Below are 25,588 nucleotides of genomic sequence, written 5' to 3' on the forward strand. Positions count from 1 at the left end.
TGTACTTCGAGACTTTTAGTTGAAATATAATAAACAGTGTTAGAAACATAGATGACATGGTAGTGAATCGTGTTGATGTATCTAATTGCTGCATGCCATTAAGGAGAGTCTTAGCTCTCGGTCTTTAACTTAAAAGGTTGACGCTATCTAGCTTCTTAATGAGTTTACATATTGATGCGGATCATTTTTCAAAGTATTTTAGGGATACTAATTCAGCGACAATTGGCATGAAGCTCTGGTTTGACCCACGAATCTCTGAACCCTGCGTCCGTAATGCAAACCTGGTCGCGCTGGTATCAGGGTTGTTTGATCTAGACGCCCTGGGATTGTGCCCGTTTTCAGGCCTGGGGAAGGTACGGCTCCTGAGTATAATACATCTTCGGAGGAGATTATAATTCAGAGATTGTTATCTCTATGGGCAACACTACTCGGTTATCTACTTCGAGCAGTCGTAGCTCCCCTGGTTTTAAGTCTGATGTTGGGATTATATAGGAGTCAAAATTTAAGTCTTTGTAGTCAATGTACTTATAACTTCAGTATCACTGGTGGCCTATAGTTTTGACAGTAAGAGATGCGTTGTTGATTTCATCTATCATGTAGAGGATCCGCAAGGATGGCAGGGCAATTAAACTCAAGATAACGGCCGGTAAGACGGTTCAGATGCTTTCTACTTCTTGTGCATCTATTGTGCTGGTATGTGTTAGCTTAGCTGTTAGCGTTAGTGAAATGATATAAAGAACCAGAGAGCTAATGAAGGAGACAGTTATTAGTGTGTGGTCGTGAAAGTAGTAATTTTTCCATGATGGGTGATGTTGTGTCTTGAAACCCTAGCTGGAAGGGATATGCCATAGAAATATACGGGATTTCCATCTGTGACTTAACTTTGACAAAATTACATAAAACTTTACTAATACCTCGTTTATGGAGAAAGACATAGTGGTTACGGTGTCCCCCTATGGACAAGGACCTTGGGGACCTCCCCCTCCAGGGTGAAGAGAGCTTCCCGGCAGTGGCTGGGGGGCAGATCCCCAAGACGATGGCAGAGACAGACAGCCCAGCACATCCAAGAGGAAGACAGCCCGAGACCTAGGACGTATGGGGCCACCGAGGGGGCCGAGCAGGGGTAGCTGTTTAGGCCAGGTCCCTGCCTCTGCTGCACCGGGCGCCCTCCAACTACCCTCCTCTCTCCCCTGCGTCCCGCCCTCCCTGCCCACCCTAAGAGGGGCGTGTGCCTCTCTTCCTGGGGCCAGCAACAGGGAAGAGTTACAGGAAGAGTGACCAGGTCGAGCTCTTCAGGCTGAGAGGGGGAGGGGAGGTGACCACGTAGCTTTACTGGGATTGTGTGTGTTTGCTGGGGAGGGGGCAGGGGCATGAAATTTGAGCTCACCTTTAAAGGATCTTAGGGTGGAAATACATCATCTTTCAATTAAAATTTTACTGAATTTTCACTTGAATTTCCCCATCTGCTACCTTAATTATGCCTAGCCCCTAACCGAGCTCTAAGCCATCTGTGTTCTTATCTCATTAGATTGGGGTTATTTGTGTTTGTCCGAGTCCAGCAGGAAGCAGTGAGTCCCTCTCAGGGAAGAGCCGAGTCTAGGACGTTCTGGATCTTTCGAAGCCAACAGATGCCTGTCACACCACAGGGTCTCGGAAACGGTCAGTCGAGCAGATGCTTCATCAATGGTGATGTGAGGGGTGGACTGAAACCTCTCTGTTAACTGGCCTTGAATCAGAAGTAGCAGAACCGAGACTTGGGGCTCCGGGTGGAGGCCTTGCTTGGTGAGCCCTGAGAATGGCCGGGCTAGGGCTGGGAGGTCACACGCTGGAGTGAGAAGCAGGGGTCCTTACATGTGTGCAGATATGGCACACACACACACACTGCTACAGCCAGAGCCTGGGCACTGATGGAATCAGCCTTTACTGCCCTTCACATCATGCTTGGCACACGGTAGGCGCTCAGTAGATGCTCCCAGCATGAGTGTTAGTGTGGAAAACCCTGTAACAGGGCTCACTCAACAGAAGAGAGGAGCTCTAAATCCAACCTGGGAGCCACTGGTCTCACTAAGCCCGATACATCTTACCAGGGCACAGGACAGAGCGGGCGCCCCGTTTCCTGCCCAGCGGGAGCTGCGGCCCGATGGGAACCTGTTCACTGGGGGCCACCTAAGGGGCAGAGGCTCGTTAAAGAAAGCAGGTCACATTTCCGTGTAAAACTCATAAGCTTATGTGGCACAACCAGAGAAAACAGGTGTTTTAACTGCACGAAACCAGGCATCGTGGTCAAAGGAGCCACCAAAGGCACAGGCTCACAGGTCATCACAAGCAGCTCCTGGAAAATAAAAATGTCAACCCAGAACTGGAAGGCATTTCTGGAAATTCTGGAGAAATGGTTTCTATCACCGAAGGGGGCGTGGCTTAACACCAGGCAGCATCACAGCTCGAGCCTGAAATATTTATCAGGAGCCACTAAAATGTTTGCAAGCCCCAGGTTGCCAGGAGGCAGAGGAAGGGCAGACGCTGGAGCTGCTGGAGCTGCTGGGCCCCAAGAGCTCGCTGCCCCCGCTTCTCCCCTTCAGGTGATCCAGAGCGGAGTCCCAGGCAAAGCAGCTATTCCCTCCTCAAGGGCACCCCTACTCCCACAAGTGTGCACGGGCACGTGTGCACACATGCGTACGTGTGAGCGGCCAGACCTCTTACAGACATGAACGCAGGTCTCCTGCTCCCAAGGAGGCTGCCGCTACCACCACCCTGCTTCACAGTGAAGGAGTGGAGACACAGGACAGCCCAGTGGCCTGCCCCGCCGCACGGGGGCCCTACCGCTGCCCCACACAGCTGATGCCCGGCAGCCAGCTCCAGCAGTGGCTGTGGAGTCAGGGGTCCAGTGATGGGCCTGTGGTCCCAAGTTCAAACCCAGACAATTACAGGCCCCAGGCCTCCTCCCACTTCCCTCTCACCCATCACCCCCCCCACACACACGCATACACATGCGCACACATTGCTGATTCAGAAAACTGACACAAGACTTTGGGAGAAGGGACAAGAAATGACTATTCAAATCACAAATGCCCATCAATCCATTAAAAAAAGATTTTAGCCCCCAAAAGTAGGAAAGACATCATCCAAGAATAGAGGACAGGGGTTCCCTGGTGGTGCAGTGGTTGAGAGTCCGCCTGCCGATGCAGGGGACGTGGGTTCGTGCCCCGGTCCGGGAGGGTCCCACATGCTGCGGAGCAGCTGGGCCCGTGAGCCACGGCCGCTGAGCCTGCGCGTCCGGAGCCTGTGCTCCGCAACGGGAGAGGCCACGACAGTGAGAGGCCCGCGTACCACAAAAAAAAAGAATAAAGGACAGAGCTTTCAGACCATCCTGCTCTTTTTGTCGCCTCACCACTCTATCCTGGTCTGCCTGCGTCTCATCCTGCTGGCTCTGGGGGTCCCACCGTGGACCACGGGTGCAGGTGAGTGGGGCTCCGGTCAGGGAAGTGAAGGGTCACATGTGACAGGAGATGGCTCTGGACACGGGACACGGACCAGAGGCAGGTGGCTGGAGCGGTGGGGATGGCAGACTCTCGTGTGGACAGGGGAGGGGGACCTGTGCCCTGAGGGCAGGTCTGTGCCTGGCCCGCCCCCCCCACCCATGGTCACCTTTGTCACACCAGAGGGCAGCATATGGACGACACTTGGGAGAGACCTGACGCCCCGCAGGCTGGATCCCAGCCCGGAGCCTCTGTCCCACATCGACCCTGAGAAAGCAAAAGTAATGTCAGGCTTTGGCTGAAGACAAGCTCACTCATTATGGAAGAGGAGAGACTGTTTCTGTTCTCAGCAGGAGGCATATTTACTTCTTTGCGTGAAGGTATTTCTAAACACAGGTAATTATAAAAATCATTACCCCTCAAACCAGTGTGGGAAACCATATGGTCGGTAATACATTCTTAAATAATTACACTGGGCAAGTTCTCTGAAATAATATTTCCTATTTGTTTTCTGCCTTTCTGCAGAAAATAGATCTTCCAGTGTGTTCTCTCATTGGGAAAACAGGTTGGCAACAACTCTCTGGGTATCAATAGTGAAAGGAAGGAAGAGAAGGTGTCTTGGGCCCCATCCTCCTGACCTGGAGCACCTGCTCCCTGCCTTCCAGGCCTGCAGCCCCGCCTGGGGCACTGAGTCCCAGGCCGCCCAAGCATCCTGGCTCACCCCAGTGGGAGCCAGTCTCCAGCACCAGGACCAGCCACGGGGCTGCCTCCGCGGGGGTCCCTCAACATCCCCCTGGGCCGGGCTCAGCTTTTCTCCTCTGTTGGTTGTTCATGGATGATGCCTGTTCGAATCCCGGAGGATTTCAGGTCCATCCAAGCATGATGAGCCCCACGAACCCAGGCCAGCCCTGCCGTAAAGGGACCCATCCAGGCTGGGGTAGGGGGAGGCGGTGTGGTTTGGCAGAGCCAGACACAGGGTACATCAGCCACTGGGGCCTTGGCAACTTCCTGTCACCTCCCTGCTTCTCTGGGGCCCCCACCTGGGGCAGGGGCCCCGCCCCATCCTGCTGCTGCCTTCCCTCCATTCTTACAGAGTCTCTGTGTTCTTGCCTTTTTTGCTTGAACTTAGAAAGTAAATACTCTTTGTAACTCTGCTGGTGAGGACACGAAGCAGACTTCCTCAATTCTCCGTCTGTGGACATAGATTCTAATTCAAAAGAACACGGTATGTCAGCCTGCTTTTCATGAGAAACTGTCTCCCCGTCGAGGCTCTCCCGGCCCTCGGGAGGCCGTGCTCATCTCTGCGCTTTCGCCTGGCTCTGTGGAGTACTGTCACATCCCGTTCAGTTTGAGGTCCTGGTCGCTTGCCCAGAGTGGTTGACATCACTGCCCATCACCTCATCGGTGGCAGTGCGCCCCCCCGGGAGTTTGGGGTGCTCCCAGGAGGAAGGGGATCTGGGGGGGCATTTGGAGCGACACCCCTGCAGGCAGACCATCTTTCTCCACACACAGCATCCCGCCACCTTCGGCTCTTGTTTTACCAGGAATCTGCAGACCTTCTTCTGGGTTCGCTCACTCACTGCACAGGGGCTCATGGAGCAAAGGTGTGTAGGGCAGGGGGCTGGGTGGGCGAGGGCAGCCTCCGGGGGCCAGTTCATTGCACTCGTCTTCCGGCAGATTCTCTCTGATGTTGAACATTTTACAAGGAAGCATCTTGTCAGGTCTTTGGTGCTGGCTCAGCATCATAGAGATTGTATGACTCTGCTTTTTCCAATCTTGGTTGTTTTCCCAGTTCCAGAAACACCCTTTAGCGATGGCTCCACGATTTCTGTGCTGTTTGGCTTTTTTTTTTTTTTTGTGGTACACGGGCCTCTCACTGTGTGGCCTCTCCCGTTGCTGAGCACAGTCTCCAGACGCGCAGGCTCAGTGGCCATGGCTCACGGGCCCAGCCGCTCCGCGGCATGTGGCATCTTCCCGGACCGGGGCACGAACCTGTGTCCCCTACATTGGCAGGCGGACTCCCAACGACTGTGCCACCAGGGAAGCCCTGTTTGGCCTCTTTTGAAGGCTCTGCTTTCTAGGCTCCAGTCTCAGGGATCTCCAGAACCCCACTCCTGTGTTTCAATATATTCTTATACTTTTTTGTCCTGGGTCCGTTGTCAGAGCTTATCTTCTGTTTTACTCACTGAGGCTGTCGGTGCTGTCGGCTGGGTTTTCGTGCCTCTCGTGCTGATGGTAACGACCATGGTGCTCCGATGAGGCCCCTTTTGGGTCCAGACTCCGCTGTTTAGCTGGCATCAGACATGCCTGCATTTCTTCCAGGTAAATTATTCCCATCTTCCAAGCTAGCCTTGTCTGAGAAACATTGAGAGTATGGTTGCCGGTTGTAGGTTCCAACTCACTGCTTCTTCTCTTCTCACTTTAGGAAAAGCTTTTATGTTAATACAGAATGTCCTCTCTCTTTGTTTATTCATCCTTCCTTGAGGGTTGCTTGCTGGTTCCCATGGTGGTTGGGTTACCCAGCACACGAGGGGAGGACTCAGCATTCTACCAGATGCTCGGTGAACACACAATGCGCATCACTGCTGATCACCACTGAAGAGGTTGTCCAAGTCCATCTATTAGATGTTCTAATGTAACTGAAGGTTAAGTTCACCTCATCATTGTCCGTTCAGCCTCTCCAGGGGCCCCCAGGTTCACCAGCTAAGCCTTCCTCGGAGAAGGCTCTCCTGCACAGGCCGCCCTCCTGGAACCGTAGGTTTCTCAGGACACAATGACCACAGCAGAAAGTGGTCACACTTTCTTCTTCTGTCCACACACAGCTGGACAGAGAAGAAAGCTGACACTGGCCTTGGTCTTTGGCCATGCACCCCAGAGCCCCAGAGGGCAGACTCCACCAAAGGCGACAGTTTGACCAGAATGCCTGCACCCTCAGCCGGACTGAAGGGGCCACCTCTGGCGGCTCGGAGGAGCACACAGCACGACACGACTACCCTAAAACGTCACCCGATGGATCCCCCGGGCTTGTAGGCGCCCTCTTAACATCAACCCTGACACTCTCTGGCCTCAGCCCCGTCAGAACAGTGCTACAGGGCGTGGACCTCATGAAATCTAGATTCCAGATTTCCGATTTAGAATGTTTTCTACTGCACACAGGATAGGTCTAAAAGAATGCCAGAAAGGTTCCTGGTGCCTGCATTTCTTCATGCATTCTCCTTGCCCTGGTTGCTTCTTTGCAGGTTCATTTCAGTGTTGACAGTTGGGACCAACAAGGACACCCACAGCCAGCTCTCCCTTAGCAGATGCTGACGGCAGCATCGGGGCCAAAACCATTGTTGACGTAGTGCCCATGCTTTGCCCTCCAAAAGCCACCCAGCGTTCATTACACAGTGTGTGCGACGGCAAACTCACGCTACATTACGGTTGCTAAGAAAATGACTCGTGCCCATGAAAACGAGGGTCTAAATAGCATTCCTGGACAATTTTTAATGCAGAATGAATGATACGTCTACCGATATGGAGATTATCAGGGAAACAGATTGACTTAAAGTGTCACATATATTCACCATGGCTACAACTTGGCTCACATATTAGGTATTTTATATCAGTGGGACAAAGTTCAAGTAATCACCGTAAATGTGCATTTTTCTAACATGAATCCATTGAAAATACCAGATTGATAAGGCAGGTCAGGAGACGTCATTTTCCCAGGAGTACAGGGACCTAACTGATTCAAAAATATATACTATTTTTAGTCTATTAGTACCGTTTTTTAGCTTCATTGAGGTATAACTGACAAGTTAAAAGAGGATATATTTAAGGTGTTCATCTTGATGAGTTTATAGATGTACATACTGTGAAATGATCACCATGATCAAGTTAATTAACATACCCATCACCACACATAGTCAACCATCTTCTTTCTTTCTTTTTTTTTCTTCCAAATTGAGAACACTTATCTAATCACTGAGCAAATTTCAAGTATATAAAACGGTATTGTTAACTATAGCCACCAGGCTGCACATGAGCTCTCCAAACCCATCTTGCATAATTGAAACTTTGCACCATTTGGCAAACGTCTCTCCATTTCCCCTCCCCCAGCCCCTGGAAACCACCATTCTACTCTGCTTCTATGAGTTGGACTGTTTAAGATTCCACAAATAAGTAGTATCATGCAGTATTTGTCCTCTGTGTCTGGTTTACTTCACTTATCATAATGTTCTCAAGGTTAATCCATGTTGTCACAAAGTGCAGACTTTCCTTCTTTTTTAAGGCTGAATAATATATATATAGATATAGATATAGATATATCGCATTTTCTTTATCCATTCATCTTTTGATGGACATTTAGTTTGTTTCCATATCTTAGCTTTTGTGAATACTGCTTCAGTGAACATGGGAGTGCAGATATCTCTGAGACCCTGATTTCATTTTTCAGGTAAAATCCTAGAAGTGGAATTGCTATGATCATATGATCATATGGCAGTTCTATTTTTAATTTTTTGAGGACCCTCCATACTATTTTCCATAACGGCTGCACCAATTTATATTCCCACCAAGAGAGTGCAAGTGTTCCCTTTTCTCTATAGTCTCACCAGCACTTGTTATCTTTTACCTTTTTGATAATAGCTATCCTAACAGGTACAAGGTGATATTTCCTCATGGTTTTGCTTTCCATTTCCCTGATGATTAATGATGTTGAACACTTACTCATATACCTGCTGGCCACTTGTATGTCTTCTTTTGAGAAATGTCTATTTACATCCTTTGCCCATTTTTTAATCAGGTTTTTGTGTTTTGCTATTGAATTGTATGAGTTCCTTATATATTTTGGAGATTAACCCCTTATTAGATATATAGTCTGCAAATATTTTCTTCCATCCGTAGGTTGCCTTTTCACTCAGTTGATTGTTTCCTTTGCTGTGCAGAAGCGTTTTAGTTTGATGCAATCCCACTTGTTTATTTTTGCTTTTGTTGCCTGTGTTTTGGGGATCACATTCAAAAAAATCAGTGTCAAGACCAATGTCATGAAGCTTTTTTCCTATGTTTTCTTCTACTAGTTTTACAGTTTCAGGTCTTATGTTCATGCCTTTTTTTTTTATGTCTTTATTGAATTTGTTACAATACTGCTTCTGTTTTATGTTTTGTGTTTTTGGCTCCAAGGCACATGGATCTTAGCTCTCTGACCAGGGATTGAACCCACACCCCCTGCATTGGAAGGTGAAGTCTTAACCACTGGGCTGCCAGGGAAGTTCCCTTCTGTTATGTCTTTAACCCACTTTGAGTTGATGTTTGTATATGGTGTGAGAGAAGGGTTCAATTTCATTCTTCTACATGTAGATATCCAGCTTTCTCAACACCATTTGTTGAAGAGACTATACTTTCCCCATTGTCCTTGGCACCCTTGCTGAAGATGAATTGACCATAAATTGACCATGAATTGACCATGCATGGAGTTACTTCTGTACTGTCTATTCTGTTCCATTAGTCCACATGTCGTTTTTTACTCTAGCGCCAGACTGTTTTGATTACTGTAGCTTTGTAATATATTTTGAAATCAGGACGTGTGCTTCCATATTTTTTCTTCTTTCACAAGATTGTTTTGGCTCTTCTGGGTCTTTTGTGGTTCCATGTGAATTTTAGGGTTTTTTTTCTATTTTTTATAAAAGAATGCTATTAGGATTTTGATACAGACTGCACTGAATCTATAGATCACTTTGAGTAGTATGGACATTTTAACAATATTGATTCTTCTAACCCATGGACACAGAACGTCTTCCCATGTGTTTTCTTTAATTTCTTTCATCAATGTTTTAAAGTTTCCACTGTACAAGTTTTTCACCTCTTTAAGTTTATCCCTAAGTATTTTATTTTTCTGTTGCTACTATGAAAGAGATTATTTTCTTAATTTCCATTTTGGATAGTTCACTGTTTATCTATAAAAATGCCACTGATTTTTGTATTTTGATTTTTGTATCCTACAACTTTACTGAATTTATTTATTAGCTCTAATAGTCTTCAGAGATTTCTATACATATGATCATGTCATCTGAAAAGAGAGATAATTTTACTTCTTCATTTCTGATTTGGATTTCTTTTATTTCTTTTTCTTGCCTAATTGCTATGGCTAGAAGTTCCAGTACTGTGTTGAATAGAAGAGGTGAGAGTGGGCATCCTTGCCTTGTCCAGATCTTAGAGGAAAAGCTTTCAGTTTTCCCCATTCATTATGATGTTAATTGTGAGATTTTCACTTGTAGCCTTTATTGTGTTGAGGTTAGCTCCTTCTATACCAATTTTGTTGAGAATTTTTTTTCATAAATGAATGTTGAATTTTGTCAAATACTTTTTCTGCATCTACTGAGATGGTCATGTGGTTTTTATCTTTCATTCTGTAAATGTGGTATATCATAGTGCTTGATTTACATATGTTGAACCATCCTTGCATCCCAGGGATAAATCCCACTTGGCCATAGTGTATGATCCTTTTAATGTGTTGTTGAATTCAGTTTACTAGTATTTCAGAGAGGATTTTTACATCAATGCTAATCAGGGATGTTGATTTGTGTTGGATGTGGATCTCCCCATCCACAGGCCTCCAGCATCAAGTTCAGAAATATAAGATGCCATTAAATCAAGAAGTCAAAGAAAAAAATTTCTACCAAGATTTATATGCAAAACATCAACTTTTCACACTTTGGTCGTTCAGGAGAAGATTGTTCTCTACAGGAAGTTCCCATCTAGGATACACCCAACCTCGTGCCCTGACAAAACTTCAGTGTGGAGATCCTTGGTAAAAGTCCTTCCCTCTGATGAAAACCCTGATTATCTGACACAGACCTCCTGATGGTAATTGGAAACACTAAGTCACTATTCCAATTACTGAACTGATTTTTTTAATAATAACTTTTTAAAAATGTATTTATTTTATTTTTGGTTGCATTGGGTCTTTGTTGCTGCACACAGGCTTTCTCTAGTTGCAGTGAGTGGGGGCTACTCTTTGTTGTGGTGCGTGGGCTTCTCATTGCAGTGGCTTCTCTTGTTGCGGAGTATGGGCTCTAGACATGCATGCTTCAGTAGTTGTGGCATGTGGGTTCAGTAGTTGTGGCTCACGGGCTTTAGAGTTCAGGCTCAGTAGCTGTGGCACACAGGCTTAGTCGCTCCACGGCATGTGGGATCCTCCCAGACCAGGGCTCAAACCTATGTCCCCTGCATTGCAAGGTGGATTCTTAACCACCATGTCACCAGGGAAGCCCCAATAATAACTTTTAAAAATGTAATCATAGACCAAAATTACCAATCCTCCGTTTGCAGAGATATTTTTATCATATTATACTTTTCTGCATTGCAAATAATTTCCTCAGGTATCTTTATCCAGTTATTCTTTCCTTCACTCAACAAAAGTATGTGCCAGGGTCCAGGCCATGTGGACAAAGGTGACCAACTGACCAGGTTCTTTCCTTCAGGTGACTCTGCCCTTTTGCAGGAGACAAATAAGGAAGCAGTGAACATTCAGCACCAGGACGCGACTCATCCTGTGAAGGAATTGAAATGAAGCCAGTGAGGAGCAGGAAAGCAGTGGGCACGGGAGGAACCATGGGTACGACATCAGACAGGCCTACAAGTGCAGAGGATGGAGGCAGGGATGCACCTGAAGGACAGGTGGACAGAGCAGGGGGACTGAGATGAGAGAGCAGGAGCCAGGCAGGAAAGGCAGGGACAGACCAAAGACAGGTCTTCGTTCTCGAACTGGGGAGTGATGTGATCTGCTTTGGGCTCTTTAAAGAACCACCCTATGGAAATCAGTGGGGTGGTTCCTCCAAAAATTGAACAGAATTACCATATGATCCCACAATTCCACTTCTGGGCATATGCCCAGAACTAAAAGCGGGGACTCAAATATTTGTACACCGACATTTATAGCAGCATCATTCACACTAGCCAAAAGGTAGAGACAACCCAAGTGAGTGGAGAAAGAAAATGCGGTCCGTCCATACGATGGAATATGATTCAGCCGTAAAAAGGAAGGAAATCCTGACACCTGCTACAGCGTGGAGGAGCCTTGTGGACATTGCGCTGAGTGTAATAAGCCAGCCACAAAAGGACTAATACTGACTGATTCCACTTATAAGAAGAGGTCCCTGGAGTAGATAAATTCAAAGAAACAGAGTCGAATGGGGCTTGTCAGGGGCCGGGAGAGGGGGAGGTGGGGAGTGAGTGTATTTAATAGAGACAGAGCTTCCTTCTGGGAAGATGAAAAAGTTCTGGAGAGGACGGGGTGGCAGCTGCACAACAAAGTAAGTGTGCTCAGCGCCACAGAACCGTACACGTAAAAGTGGTTACGTTGGGGAATTCTGTGTTTTGCGTATTTTACCACATTAAAAAAATCTTAAATTAAAGAAAGCCCTCGAGTTACTAAGCAAGCAGTGGGCTGTAGAGGGAAACATGAGGCTAGCAGACAAGTCAAGGGCATCCCTGTGTATAGACAAGAGGTGGTGGGGCCGGAGCTCACCATGACGGAGGCCCCGGCGGTGGCCGGAGTGGCTGGATGCAGAGTAGCCTTTGGAGACGGGAGCTGGATGTGGGGTGGGATCCAGGAAAGGAAGAACAGGACGAGATCCTGGGTGCGGTGCCGAGGTGGGTGCGGTGCCGAGGTACGTGTGCTGTCAGAGGCTGGCTCCGCAGGTGGGCATGTTGGGGACAACGAACTTGGGTGTGAAGGGGAAACTCAGCTGGGCCCCTGCTGGGTGTGCGTAGTCTGCGGGCATCTAAGAAAGGCAGCCGGAGACAGGCCGGCTGCAGGCAAGTCCCCTCGGGGTGTTTCTCACGAGGCACATGCTGACACGGTCAAAAATACATCATCTTGGGAATAATGGACACAATAACTGAGAAGAAAAGCCATTTTCCTGCGGTTAGAAAATATTTATATAACACTTTTAATTAAAAGACACACAGAAATCTATTTTAAAACATAATAGACAGTGCAGTAGGAGGGAGATACGCTGAGCTTATACGGAAAAGAAAGTAAGGCTCTGGGCATCAGAAGACTGAGGAAATAGAGCATCTAAAAAGCAAAAGCCCTTTGAGAGGGGGATGAACCCAAACTGGTTTGGTGAATCTGAGCACCCAAATAACCAGTCTGCGCTTTGCCAGGTGTCCCATGGCCCTGATTCCACTCACTTGTTCCTGTAAACCCTGTCGGTGACAGGACGTGAAATGCAAGAGAACCTTCTCGCGTATGTTTAAAATCAGCCCTTTGAGGGGAGAATGCATGTGAGGGTTTTGTCCGTAAGACTGAGAAAGAACTGAAACCTCAGCCAGCAGGCCAAGGCAAAATGCAGAGGACCCCATCCTGTTCCCTCTCAGGCCTCAGTGGTCACGCAGTGTCCTGTGCCCAGCTTTGAACCTCACAGGTTTCTCTCTCCCAGAATGGAGGCTGGAAATAGGAAACCAAGGTGCCGGTGGGGCCTCCTGCCCTCTGAAGGCTCTAGGGAGGATCCTTACTGCCCCCTCCCAGCCTCTGGTGGTTGCAGGCAGTCCTTGGCCTTTGGCCACATCCCTCCAAGCTCTACCCCATTATCACACGGCGAGCTCCTTGGGTGTCTGTCTGTCTCTGGGTCTCTCTCCTTAGAAGGACACTGGTCATAGAATTTAGGGCCCACCCCCTCACCTCATTTTAACTCGATTACATCTGCAAAGACCCTCTTTCCAAAGTAGTCACATTTACAGGTTCTAGGGGTTATGTCTTCAGGGGACACAACTTAACCCACAACGGCGACCAGCCCAGATCCTGAAGACCACAGGTGCAGTGGGGAGTGTAAATACCAGCTGCAGTGTCCGCCCTAGAAGAAGAGAGTTGTGAAGGAGGCATACTTTCTTAGGTAAGACAACAGGCTCGATGGCCAAGGATGATAACAGGTTACTGTGCTGCAGAACTGTTTCTGCAGGGCACTAGTGGCAGGAGTTAGCTTTTAGATTTTACGAAATCAAGCGAATCCTTTCTTGTCAACAAATATTTGTGACTGCCTGCTGTATGCTGAGGGACAGGCCAGGTGACACAAGGCAGGGGCAGACCTGAGACCACAGGTAGAATAGAAGGTCCCAGGTGCCTTCCTGGCAAGAAGAAAGTAGGCGGGTGCAGATGGGAACCAGTCCAGAAGCTGGCCAGCTCTACCCATGCTGCCTGGGTACCACCTGCACCTGTGGGTTGGGAGGGAGGCAGGGCTGGAGGCTCTGGAAGGACCACCCTGAGCACCCAGTGCAGAGGTGACCCTGAGCCCTGGAGGTCTGGAAAGGCGGAGGGGGGGGGGGTTGGCTAAGAAGATGCAGATAGAAGCAGGGGGGCCTGCATGGAGGGGGCAATGAATGGTCTGGGGTGACCCACAGCGAGATTTCCTAAGGGACATATCTAAACGTCATCGTGGACACTTCATGACAGTGAAAATCCACGCCTGGTGAGTTCCTTCAGTTCCAAATGGAGCCAAAGGAGATAACAAAAAGCAGGAAAATGCGGCAGATGCAGAGGCATCGGCTCTGGCAAGCTGGTGGAGGGCCCCCAGGCTGCAGCCGGCCCGGCTCCATGTGGGAGCCATGGGGGATGCTGGGCTAATCTGGGCCAGGCCGGCAGCGGGCTCAGGGCCACCTGCCCCTCCAGCCGGCAGCCTTCCTCTGCTATTTCATGAGTAGGTCTCTCCCAGTGAACTCATATTTGATAAAGGGGCTCAAAAGGGTTTAAAAGAAAAGAATAAAGATCTGAAGTAATCACAAGGTTGGGGGCTGCATCAGCAGAGGCTGTTGATAAGCTTGGCCTCTGCGCTCTGTTCTTCCAAAATTACACACGTGGCACACGCTGGGCGGTGACTGGCCGTGAGCCCCTCCAGGGCGACTGCATGGGGTGCTGCGTGCCGACAGCACCCCCCCATGCCCCTCTCCGGGTCACCGGGGAGTGGTGGCAGTGCCTGGTCACCTTGGGAGGCCAGTGACAGGCCCAGCCCTTGGACTGGGGAGCAATGCCTCGGGCTCAAACAACGCTGGTAATATTGTGACCTTTCCTCATTTTGCAAATCCTGCAACCGCGGAAAGAGGAGTCCCCCTGGAGATGATCAACCCTTCTAGGGGCTTCCCTGGTGGCTCAGTGGTTAAGAATCCGCCTGCCAACACAGCGGACATGGGTTTGATTCCTGGTCCGGGATGATCCCACATGCCACAGAGCAACTAAGCCCGTGCGTCACAGCTACTGAGCCTGTGTTCTAGAGCCCACGAGCCACAACTACTGAGACCACGCACCACAAGCCCTGAAGCCCACGCACCTAGAGCCCATGCTCCACAACAAGAGAAGCCATCGCAATGAGAAGCCCGCACACCACAATGAAGAGCAGCCCCCGCTCGCTGCAACTAGAGAAAGCCCGCGCACAGCAACAAAGACCTAACATAGCCAAAAATAAATAAATAGATAGATAATAAATAAATAAATAGATAGATAGATAAATAAAAAAAATTTAAGTCATTGGTGCTTTCATCATGGAAAAAGGAACTGTTTTATTTTTTTAAAAAACCCTTCTAGAAAATGATGGCAGGAAGCTCTGTGGCAGTGAACAGGAGAGCTGGGAAATGTGAGGAGAGGCAGAGCGGGACCTCCAGGAGCTCCCAGGTAGAGGCGGGAGTGCGGTGGAGGTGCCGGGGCTGCTCTCAGCCGGACGGTCTGCATCACGGTGGCCGGCAGAGGGGTGGGGCCTTCCTACAGCAGAGTGGGCCGGCACCGCCCCAAGGCGCCTGCTGCAGCAGGTCCGGGCTGGGGCCTGAGAACCTGCATTCCTAGCAAGCCCCATGGTACTGAGGCTGTGTGTCGGGACCACACCTTGAGATCCTCAGTGCCGGTTCTCGGGTTCAGTGCTGGTCTCCCAGGTGCTCTGCTCACGGTTAGGCTTCATCACACACGTGTTGAGTAGACTCTGTGGTGTGTGACCTCTTTCCGTTGTTTTTTAAGTTTCAGGTAGAACAACGTGCGGGATAGACTCCCAAGGCCCCCCGAGGGGCTGGTGGGGCTGCATAACCCCGACTCAGAAGCTTCCTTGTGTGCGAGCTCTTGGACCTCCGTCACCTGCCACCAGCAGAGGGGACAGCAAGTGTGTCCCAAACAGCTCTGAGTCTGTCCTTGTGCGGGGAGGGGGGACCTCACGCAGAGCCCCTCGGGGACAGGACTCCCCATGCGTCACCACCCACCCCACAGTCAGGGCCCTGTGGAAGGCAGGGGTGATTCAGTCTGGGGCCCGGGGGTAACCCTGTGAAGAGAGGCAGTGAGGGCAGGAGGAGAGAGCAGGGGAGGGGACACCTGGAGCCCGCAGGGGGCCCTGGGGTGGCTCAGAACAAGCCAGGGGTCGTTAGAGCCCCCCTACCCAAAGCCTCCCCAGCCAGGACCCCTTGGCAGTGCCCAGGCTCCCATGACCCCACCATCAGCCCCCCAGGCTCTGCCACTCGAGCCTGCCCCCAGGTGGGCATGGATGCCCTGCACACCAGCCCTGAAGTTTCCAAATCCCCTCAAGGTGCCAGGGTTTTAGGCTGCTTTTCTTTAATTAAAGTGAAATTCACGTAACATCAAATTAACCATTTTTAAATGTACAGTTCCGTGGCATTTAGCACATTCGCAATGCTCTGCAACCAGCACCTCTGCCCAGTTCCAAGGCATCTCATCCCCCAAAAGGAAACACGTCCCATTAAGTAGTCGCTCCCCATTCTCCCCTCCCCACAGCCCTAAAAAACCACTAATGTACTTTCTGTCTATGGAGTTGCCTGATCTGGACATTTCCTAAGAACAGAGCTGCATGCTGTGTGCCTTTTGTACTGGACGTCCTTCACTGAACATCGTGCTTTTCAAGGTTCACCCACCAGGTACCCTGTACCAGACCTTTATCCCCTCCTGTGGCTAATGGTGTCCCTCCCACTGTCTGGACACTGCACATTTATTTATTCACTCATTGCGGACATTTGCTTTGGTGGTGTGAATAGTGCTTCTGTGAACATTCGTGCTCAAGCACGTGTCTAAGGCTGTAATCAGTTCTTTGGAGTCTGTTCCTGGGAGTGGGATGGCTGGGTCCCATGGGAGTTCCATGTGCAGCCTTCTGAGGAACCACCATAAGATTTTCCATGGTGGCTGGACCTTTGCTTCCATAAGACAGCATGCAGGGCTCTCCAGGGCCCCCGCCCACCTCCACCCCAACCTCAGGAGGGGGACAGGTCCTGGGGGCGGGCCATGGAGGCAGGGCCAGGGAGGAGGCACAGGGACAAGCATGGGGGATATGACATCACTTGTGATCTCCAGCTTCTCACCAGCCTCAGGCCAGGAACCCAACATCCCGCCTTTTGAACTCCCCTAAGGGAAAGGTAATCTAAATACTTTTCAATCTGAAATCGAGGAAGTATCAAGGAATGATTTATTCTTCAGAGAGTCACACTGCTTCCGTTTTTAACTTCTAACAATTAAGTTCAGCTGGCCGTTGAAGTGACTTACTTCCGCAGACCCGTGTAAACCGGATCCGCAGTGGTCCACACAGCAGCCTGGGCCACATGGAACACGGCCTGGCCGCGCCCTCAGCAAAGTGCTGAGGGAAGAGCTGAGTAGGAGCTCTCCCATCGAGGGCCACATCCATCTTTCGCAGGCACCAGTCCAGCCACACACTGCCCTGCTCTAGAACTTTCACTGGCTCCCTATGTCCTTCCAAACCAAACCAGGCTCTGAAGCTAATGGGGGAGTGCAGGCTGCTCCCAGCTCTCCCAGCTGCCTTTGCGCCCAGGCCCCTCCGTGCGCCCTGCACCCTGGGTCTCCCTCCTCACTTCCTCAGCTCCTGGCCCTCACTTCAGCCCATCCAAACCACCACTGCTAGCCCCACCTTCAACGCCACCTGTGTGAGGGGTCCCTCGACCCACCCACCCACCAGGAGCCTGGCTACATGGACCCACCACACACACTCCTGCTCCGTTTGCTGGAGAAACAGGCCCCACGTTGTTCCATGTCATTGCTCTCCCTGCTGACCTTGGGCCGTCTCCTGGTCCTGACTGTGGTCCATTCTTCTAAGGATGATCAAGGGAGCTGCCTGCAGCCACCAGAAATGAGGCAAGAGGACCTGAGAATGTGTTGCTGGATAACCTGATGGACTCACTGAGCACACACGGGCAGCATCTCTCCACATCTGAGAACATTTACTCTTGAAGTAGAGTTGACCTTCAATGTTTCAGGTACACAGCAAAGAGATTCAGTTTTATATTTATATATTTATATATTATATATATATATATATATATATTCTTTGCCAGATTCTTTTCCATTATAGGTTATTATAAGATATTGAATATAGTTCCCTGTGCTATGCAGTAGATCCTTGTTGTTAATCTATTTTATATATAGTAGTGTGTATCTTTTAATCCCAAATTCCTAATTTATCCCTCCTACCCTTTTCCCCTTTGGTAACCACAAGTTTGTTTCCGATGTCTGTGAGTCTGTTTCTGTCTTGTAAATAAGATCATTTGTATCTTTCTTTTTAGATTCCACATATAAGTGATATCGTATGATATTTGTCTTTGTCTGACTTACTTCACTTAGTGTGGTAAGTTCTAAGTCCATCCATATTACTGCAAATGGCATAATTGCATTCTTTTTTATGGCTGAGTAATATTCCATTGTATATATGTACCACATCTTCTTTAGCCATTCATCTGTCAATGGGCATTTAGGTGGCTTCCACGTCTTGGCCATTGTAAATAGTGATGTTATGAACATTGGGGTCCATGTGCCATTTCAAATTAGAGTTTTTGTCTTTTCAGGATATATGCCCAGGAGTGGGATTGCTGGATCATATGGTAACAACATTCGTAGTTTTTTAAGGAACCTCCGTACTGTTCTCCATAGTGGCTGAACCAATTTACATTCCCACCAGCAGTGTGGGAGTGTTCCCCTTGCTCTATACCCTCTCCAGCATTTATTATTTGTAGACTTTTTGATGATGGCCATTCTGACTGGTGTGAAGTGACACCCCATTGTGCTTTTGAGTTGCATTTCTCTATTAGCAATGTTGAGCATTCTTTCATGTGCCTTTTGACCATCTGTATGTCTTCTTTGGAGAAATGACTATTTAGGTTCTCTGCTCATTTTTTTTTTGATTGGGTTGTTTGATTTTTTTGATATTGAGCTCTATAAGCTGTTTGTATATTTTGGAAATTAATCCCTTGTCGGTTGCATTGTTTGCAAATATTTTCTCCCATTCTATAGGTTGTCTTTTCATTTTGTTTATGGTTACCTTTCATGCAAAAGTTTATAAGTGTAATTATATCCCATTTGTTTATTTTTGCTTTTATTTCCATTACTCTAGGAGACAAATCCAAAAAATATTGCTGTGATTTATGTCAAAGAGTGTTCTGCCTATGTTTTCTTCTAAGAGTTTTATAGTATCTGGTCTTACATTTAGGTCTTTAATCCATTTTGAATTTATTTTTGTGTATGGTGTTATAGAATGTTCCAATACCATTCTTTTACATGTAGCTGTCCACTTTTCCCAGCACCACTTATTGAAGAGACGGTCTTTTCTCCATTGTATGTTCTTGCTTACTTTGTCATAGATTAATTGACCATAGGTGCACAGGTTTATTTCTGGGCTTTCTATCCTGTTCCATTGATCTATATTTCTGTTTTTGTGCCAATACCATACCATTTCGATGACTGTAGCTTTGTAGTATAGTCTGAAGCCAGGGAACCTGAATCCTCAAGCTCCATTTTTCTTTCTCAAGATTGTTTTGGCTATTTGGGGTCTTTTGTGTTTCCATGCAAATTAAAATTTTTTTGTTCTAATTCTGTGAAAAATGCCATTGGTAATTTGGTACAGTTTGCTTTGAATCTGTAGATTGCCTTGGGTAGTATGATCATTTTTACAATATTGCTTATGCTAATCCAAGAACATGGTATATCTTTCCATCTGTTTGTGTTTTTAATTTCTTTCATCAGCATCTTATAGTTTTTCAGAGTGTAGGTCTTTTGCATCCTAGGTTTACTCTTAGGTATTTTATTCTTTTTGATGTGATGGTAAATGAGATTGTGTCCTTAATTTCTCTTTCTGATATTTTGTTGTTTGTGTATAGAAATGCAACAGACTTCTGTGTATTAATTTTGTATCCTGAAACTTTACCAAATTCATTGATGAGCTCTAGTAGTCTTCTGGAGGCATCTTTAGGATTTTCTATGTATAGTATCATGTCATCTGCAAACAGTGACAGTTTTACTTCTTCTTTTCCAGTCTGGATTCCTTTTATTTCTTTTTCTTCTCTAATTGCTGCAGCTAGAACTTCCAAAACTACATTGAATAAATGTGGTGAGAGTGGGCATCCTTGCCTTGTTCTTGATCTTAAAGGAAATGCTTTCTGCATTTCACTGTTGAGAGCGATGTTAGCTGTGAGTTTGTCATATGTGGCCCTTATTATGTGTGTTCAAGGTATGTTCCCTCTATGCCCACTTTCTAGAGAGTTTTTACCATAAATAGATTTGAATTTTATCCAAAGTTTTTTCTGCATCTATTGAGATGATCACATGGTTTTTATTCTTCAATTTGTCAAAGTGGTGTATCACATTGATTAATTTGTGGATATTGAGAAATCCTTGCATCCCTGGGATAAATCCCACTTGATCATGTTGTATGATCCTTTTAATGTATTGTTGGATTCAGTTTGCTAGTATTTTGTTGAGGATTTTTGCATCTTTTTAAATCAGTGTTATTGGCCTATAATTTTCTTTCATTGTGATATCTTTGTCTGGTTTTGGTATCAGCGTGATGGTGGCCTCATAGAATGAGTTTGGAAATGTTCCTTTCTCTGCAGTTTTTTGGAGTAGTTTCAGAAGGTTAGGTGTTAACTCTTCTCTAAATGTTTGGTAGAATTCACCTGTGAAGGCATCTGGTCCTGTACTTTTGCTTGTTGGGAGTTTTTATATTACTGATTTAATTTCAGTACTGGTAATTTGTCTGTTCATATTTTCTATTTCTTCTTGGTTCAGTCTTGGGATATTTTCCTTTCTAAGAATTTGTCCATTTCTTCCAGGTTGTCCATTTTATTGACTTATAGTTGCCTGTAGTAGTCTCTTATGATCCTTTGTATTTCTGTGGTGTCAGTTGTAACTTCTCCTTTTTCGTTTCTGATTTTACTGATTTGGGCCCTCTTCCTTTTTTTCTTAATGAGTTTGGCTAAAGGTTTATCAATTTTGTTTATCTTTTCAAAGAACCAGCTTTTAGTTTTGTTGTACTTTGCTATTGTTTTCTTTGTTTCTATTTCATTTATTTCAGCTCTGATCTTTATGGTTTCTTTCCTTCTACTAAATTTGGGTTCGTTTATTCTTCTTTCCCTAGTTGCTTTCAGAACATTCTTCAGTACTGGGCAGAACTGCAGCTCCCCACTGTAGGCTACCTTTGCATCCTATGGTCTGAACGCCCCTCATTCCCCTCTCCTCCCCTCCACAACCTCCCCCATCTATGCCCAGGGCTCAAGCCACTATAACGCTCTCACAGCTCCCTGAGCTCAGTTACTCATGAGGACCGTTTCAGTTGCAGATGACAGAATCTCTACTCAAAGCAGCTTAAGCCAGAGAGGGAATTCTTTGTCTCCCTCGGCTAGGAAGGACCTTGGGACCTCACAGGACTGAAGAGAGAGCTGTGGGACTTGGAGTTTCAGAAGCAGGAACTGGGATTCTACCTAGTATGTCCTCCCTCAACCTCACTTCCACTTATCAAACTCTTATTCATTCCTCAAGACCCATGAGTGCTACCTCCTCCAAGAGGTCCCCCAATAACTTCCCTAAGCAGGGTCCCCTCCATCCTCTGGGATTTCGAAGATCATGTTTGTGCCTCTTTTAGTGTATTGTAAGTATTTTTTTTTCACACACTCACCTCCTCCAGGAACATACGGCCTCTTCAAGGACAACGGCTCTGGGTTCTCCTTGCTCTCTCCTGTGTGCAGCCCATTCAAGCACACAGTAGCCTTTCAATAAATAGAATCAGACTCAGCCTTCAGTCCTGTGTCCCTTCACTCGGCGTTGGGCCAGGGGACATAAAGGAGCTTCACGGACTCAGTGGATGAGGTGCCCCGCCCCCACCCCGGGCTCCGCGTCAGGATTCTGCCTCCCGGGGGCTCGGCTCTTACTCACGTTACACATGCAGACCCCACCCCATGTTTGCGTACTTGATACACGTCACACTCGCCCTCGATAATTACAGGCTGCTGTGGACCCATCTCACCCTCCTTTGGAAGGTCCAAAAGCAATTACCACGAGCCTTCCTGTGCACGGAAGACGGAAGTAATCAGGGCTAATGACACGGCACTTACTGTGTGATCATCCTACCTCTACGCTGTAATTACCATGTAGTTAACTGGTCACCAGTTGCCACATAAACATGGCTTACATGGATGTGTCTTAAACAGCCCTACACACTCATTTTAATTTCAAAGTGTTGAATGGAAAAGAGTTGGTTGGCAGATATAGAAAACACAGGATTGGAAAAACATCGACAGACCCTCAGGAAAGAGGAAGATGCCATGGCCAATGTCGGTTCACAGGTGTGGGACAGGGGGGAGCAGACCAAGAAGCCCCAAGCAAAGATGATCCAGTGAGTGTCCCTGAAGGAACAGACCAGGCACCACATGCAGAGCATTTTGTAAACTATACAGTGCCAGCCAAGCTCATGGACTGCGTTATTATAGTTTGGCTGTGCCTTTGGGATTTTAGTTTTAAAGGGAATTCATTTCAGACCTTCCGACAAAATGTCCTAAGGAGGACCCTCTCTTTTCCAGGGAAAAAATTCCTGAGTGCGGCAACTCAAGATTTCTATTCTACTTCTGCAAGGTCCCAGGCCCTCCAGACGTCAGAGGAGAGGGGAAGTTCTTTCTTGCATCCCCACACCCTGAGAGCCAGGGTGGCAGGCATCCTGAGGACAAGGCCAGGCAGCAGACACCCCATGCTTGACCACCTTGGATGCAATTGGTCAAGCCCTGACCTCAACTTCCCCTGCTTCACCAACAAAGCGAGGGCACGGGGCGGACATCCTCCTGTCCCACTGCATCCCACTCCCATCCCACCCCATGACCATGAGTCCTTCAGTGGGGACAGAGCCTCGCTCTGCTGAGCCATGCACACCACTTGTCTGATTGGAGACTGGGGTCTCTTCCTGGGGCCTCCAAAACCCCAGAGGGTGACACAGACCCAGGGACAGGCCTCAGGTCCTTCAAATCCGGGGGGACCCCCTGGAGCCACAGCAGAAACGTGCATGACCAGGTGGTCAGTGAAGAGGGTGCTGGTCAGTAGAGGACCTCCGTGTCAGCAAAGGCAAAGCCCCCACTTGGCCCTCACTTGCTCTATCTTCCAGGAGCAGGTACCGTACGTGATCACGCCCTCCTCCAAGGTCCACGTCCTTCCTTTGGCCTCTGGGCTCTGTGCTTCCCTGGGGTCCAGTTCACCTCCTCTTCCAAAATACCAAGAGCCTCCCGTTCCGGCTGCACCCACCCACTGGTGATCCCACTTCCAGCCACATTGTTTAGACATCATCTTTACACCAGTTATTTCCAAATTTCTACCTCCGTTCTCCTCTCCCTTCTGAACTGCTGACGTATTCCAAGTGGTCTATGTGACATCTCCCACCTAAATGTCGAATATGCGTCCCAAACCTGTCAGGTGTCTAGTGGGTGCCGCCCAGAGCCCTCTTCACAGCAAGACAACGGTCATCCCAGCTGCCAGGAGTGTCGGTGGCTGACACCGAAGCCCTCTCTGGGAGTTGCCCTCACCCAAGACTGCACCCAGCACAGGCCACAGGGAACCCCTCCCGGCATCACCCACCCAAGGACTGGATCATGCCGGCACCCAAAGGCCCAGACCCTGCCTCCTTGTGTGACAGATGGAAAGGGGCTGCCCTCTGCAGAACTCCCTGTGGGACCAGCCAGGCCACAGCTGCAACAGCATCCCAGCTCACTTCTCTCTGCACCTGGTCCTGCTTCCCTCTCTCCCTTACAGGTGATCTTTCTGGGAGAGACTCTGACATGGAGATTGTGTATGAAGTTTGTTTCCTGGGGAAGCAAATCTAGGGCTGTGGGTACCAGGAGGGTACCCAAGGAAGCAGGCTCTACAGGCAATTTGGATCCAGATCACCTACTGGCCGGCTGGACATGAAGGGCCATCCCAGGCAGTGGGTGACTCCCTCGTGGCCCTGCAGCTGTGACGGCACTGTTGTGAAGTCTTTCCTGGTTTTGAACCAGAGGGATCTCCATGAAAATGAGTGTGCTGGTGGCACAACGTCTCAGGCATTTGAGAGGTTCAGGGAAGTGGACCAGTAGGGGTTGCAGAACCAGGGAGCAATTGCTGGAACTATGGATGTGTTAGAGACAGATCATGAAAGACCAAACGTAATTAATCACCATTTTCGGGCAAAGCAAGAAAGTTGGAGGGCTTCCGTGACAGCCCATAAAGAGATTTTCATCTCTTGCAGCCAGAGGGCAGAAAACACTGAGGACCATGGCAGGGCTTCATTATGGTGTGTCAGTTCCCTATTGCCGCTGTAACGAGTTGCCACAAACTTAGTGGCTTGACCCAAATGTAGTATTTTACAGTTCTAGAAGTCGGAAATGAGTCTCCCTGGACTAAAATCACGGTGTGGGCAGGGCTGCATTCCTCCCGAAGGCTCTAGAGGAGGATCCATTTCCTGGCCTTTACCAGCTTCTAGAAGCCCCCACATTCCTTGGCTTGCTGCCCCTCCTCCATCTTCAGATCCAGCAGAGACAGGTCCAGTGCTCACATCTCAACCCTCTGACCTCTTCCCTTCAGCACATCTAATCCGACTCTCATCCTCCCATCCCCTCTCCGCCTGTAAGGACCCTCGTGATTATGCCGGGCCCACCCAGACGATCCAGGACCATTTATTTACTTTAAGGTCAGATGATTAACAACCTAATTCCATCTGCAACTCCAAGGGAAAACTTTGCCATGTGACAGCATGTTTGTAGGTCCCAGAAGCCATTATTCTGTCTCCCATAGTGCTCCAGTCAAGTTTGCCCATCCAGGGCAAGTCTTCTGCATCAAGGTCAGGACCCTGCTTGGGAAGAAATGGGACCTGAGACTTAGCATGGGAAAATCTGGGTTGAAGTGCTCAAGACCTTGCATACCCAGGTCCCCCTGAGCTCTCTGAGTCTACAAAAGAGGCTCCCTCCTTGCCATCGAAGTCCGGTGATCTCCTGTGCTGGAGACAACGCAGAAGCCTCTCTTCCACAAGAAACAGTGTCCCATCCCCCACGGTAGCCACCCCATTCCCTTCTGGCCACCAGACCAATCACCAGGGTCCAGGCACACATAACCTGGTTACAGACATGCTGGGCCTGAGAAGGAAAGAGAGGACTAGCCCTGAAGGAGCTGCAGGACCAGCCGGCAACCGCGGGCAGAGGCAGGAGAGCACACACGGGGCTGCACCCCCAGGTGCTGGGCCCAGCAGGGAATGACAGACGGCGTGGATCTGGGGCACCATCTGTAACACAGGATGTCACACCCCAATAAGGATACCAGGAGACAGTGGAAAAATCAGTGGCCCACACCAAAAAAGCCCAAATTCCCATGTCAGATGGCGGAGGAAGGGCTCAAAGGGCTGGGAGGTGGGCCACGTGGGCCACGGAAAGGCCTGGAGGACAGGTCATCCACCAAAGCAGTAGGGGACGCATGGCAAGGGGATCACATTGTCCAGAAGCCTGGTGGTGGCTGTGCTGTGTAGGACTAGGATGACAGTAGGAGCTGCTGTTTCAGAGTGTGGCTCCCAGACCCGCCCCTCCTCACAGCAAGAGGGAAGACAGGACACCCAAGTGATGAGTAGAAGCGGAGTGCTGGCACCTACACGTCGCAAGAAAGGTATAGGCATAAATACTGAGGAGCAGCCAGGTGACGAGAGGCCAGGAGCCCCGAACCACTGACCTGCAGAGAGCTATGACATGGCTAACAGAACACAGTATTCTTAGAGCCAAAAGAGATGAGCCTCCATCCACCACTGGGCGTGTACCCAAAAGGTCTCAAAGAGGTATCTGCCCACTTGTATTCACAACAGCATTACTCACAATAG

The 25,588-nt window shown here is 48.5% G+C and overlaps 1 pseudogene; it reads right to left on the reverse strand.

The window, feature by feature from the left end:
• Nucleotides 1-181: 181 nt before the first annotated feature.
• Nucleotides 182-849, reverse strand: LOC116756662 (annotated as a pseudogene).
• Nucleotides 850-25,588: the final 24,739 nt, after the last annotated feature.

Source organism: Phocoena sinus, chromosome 7 (assembly GCF_008692025.1).
Source record: "Phocoena sinus isolate mPhoSin1 chromosome 7, mPhoSin1.pri, whole genome shotgun sequence".
NCBI classification, from domain to species: Eukaryota; Metazoa; Chordata; class Mammalia; order Artiodactyla; family Phocoenidae; genus Phocoena; species Phocoena sinus.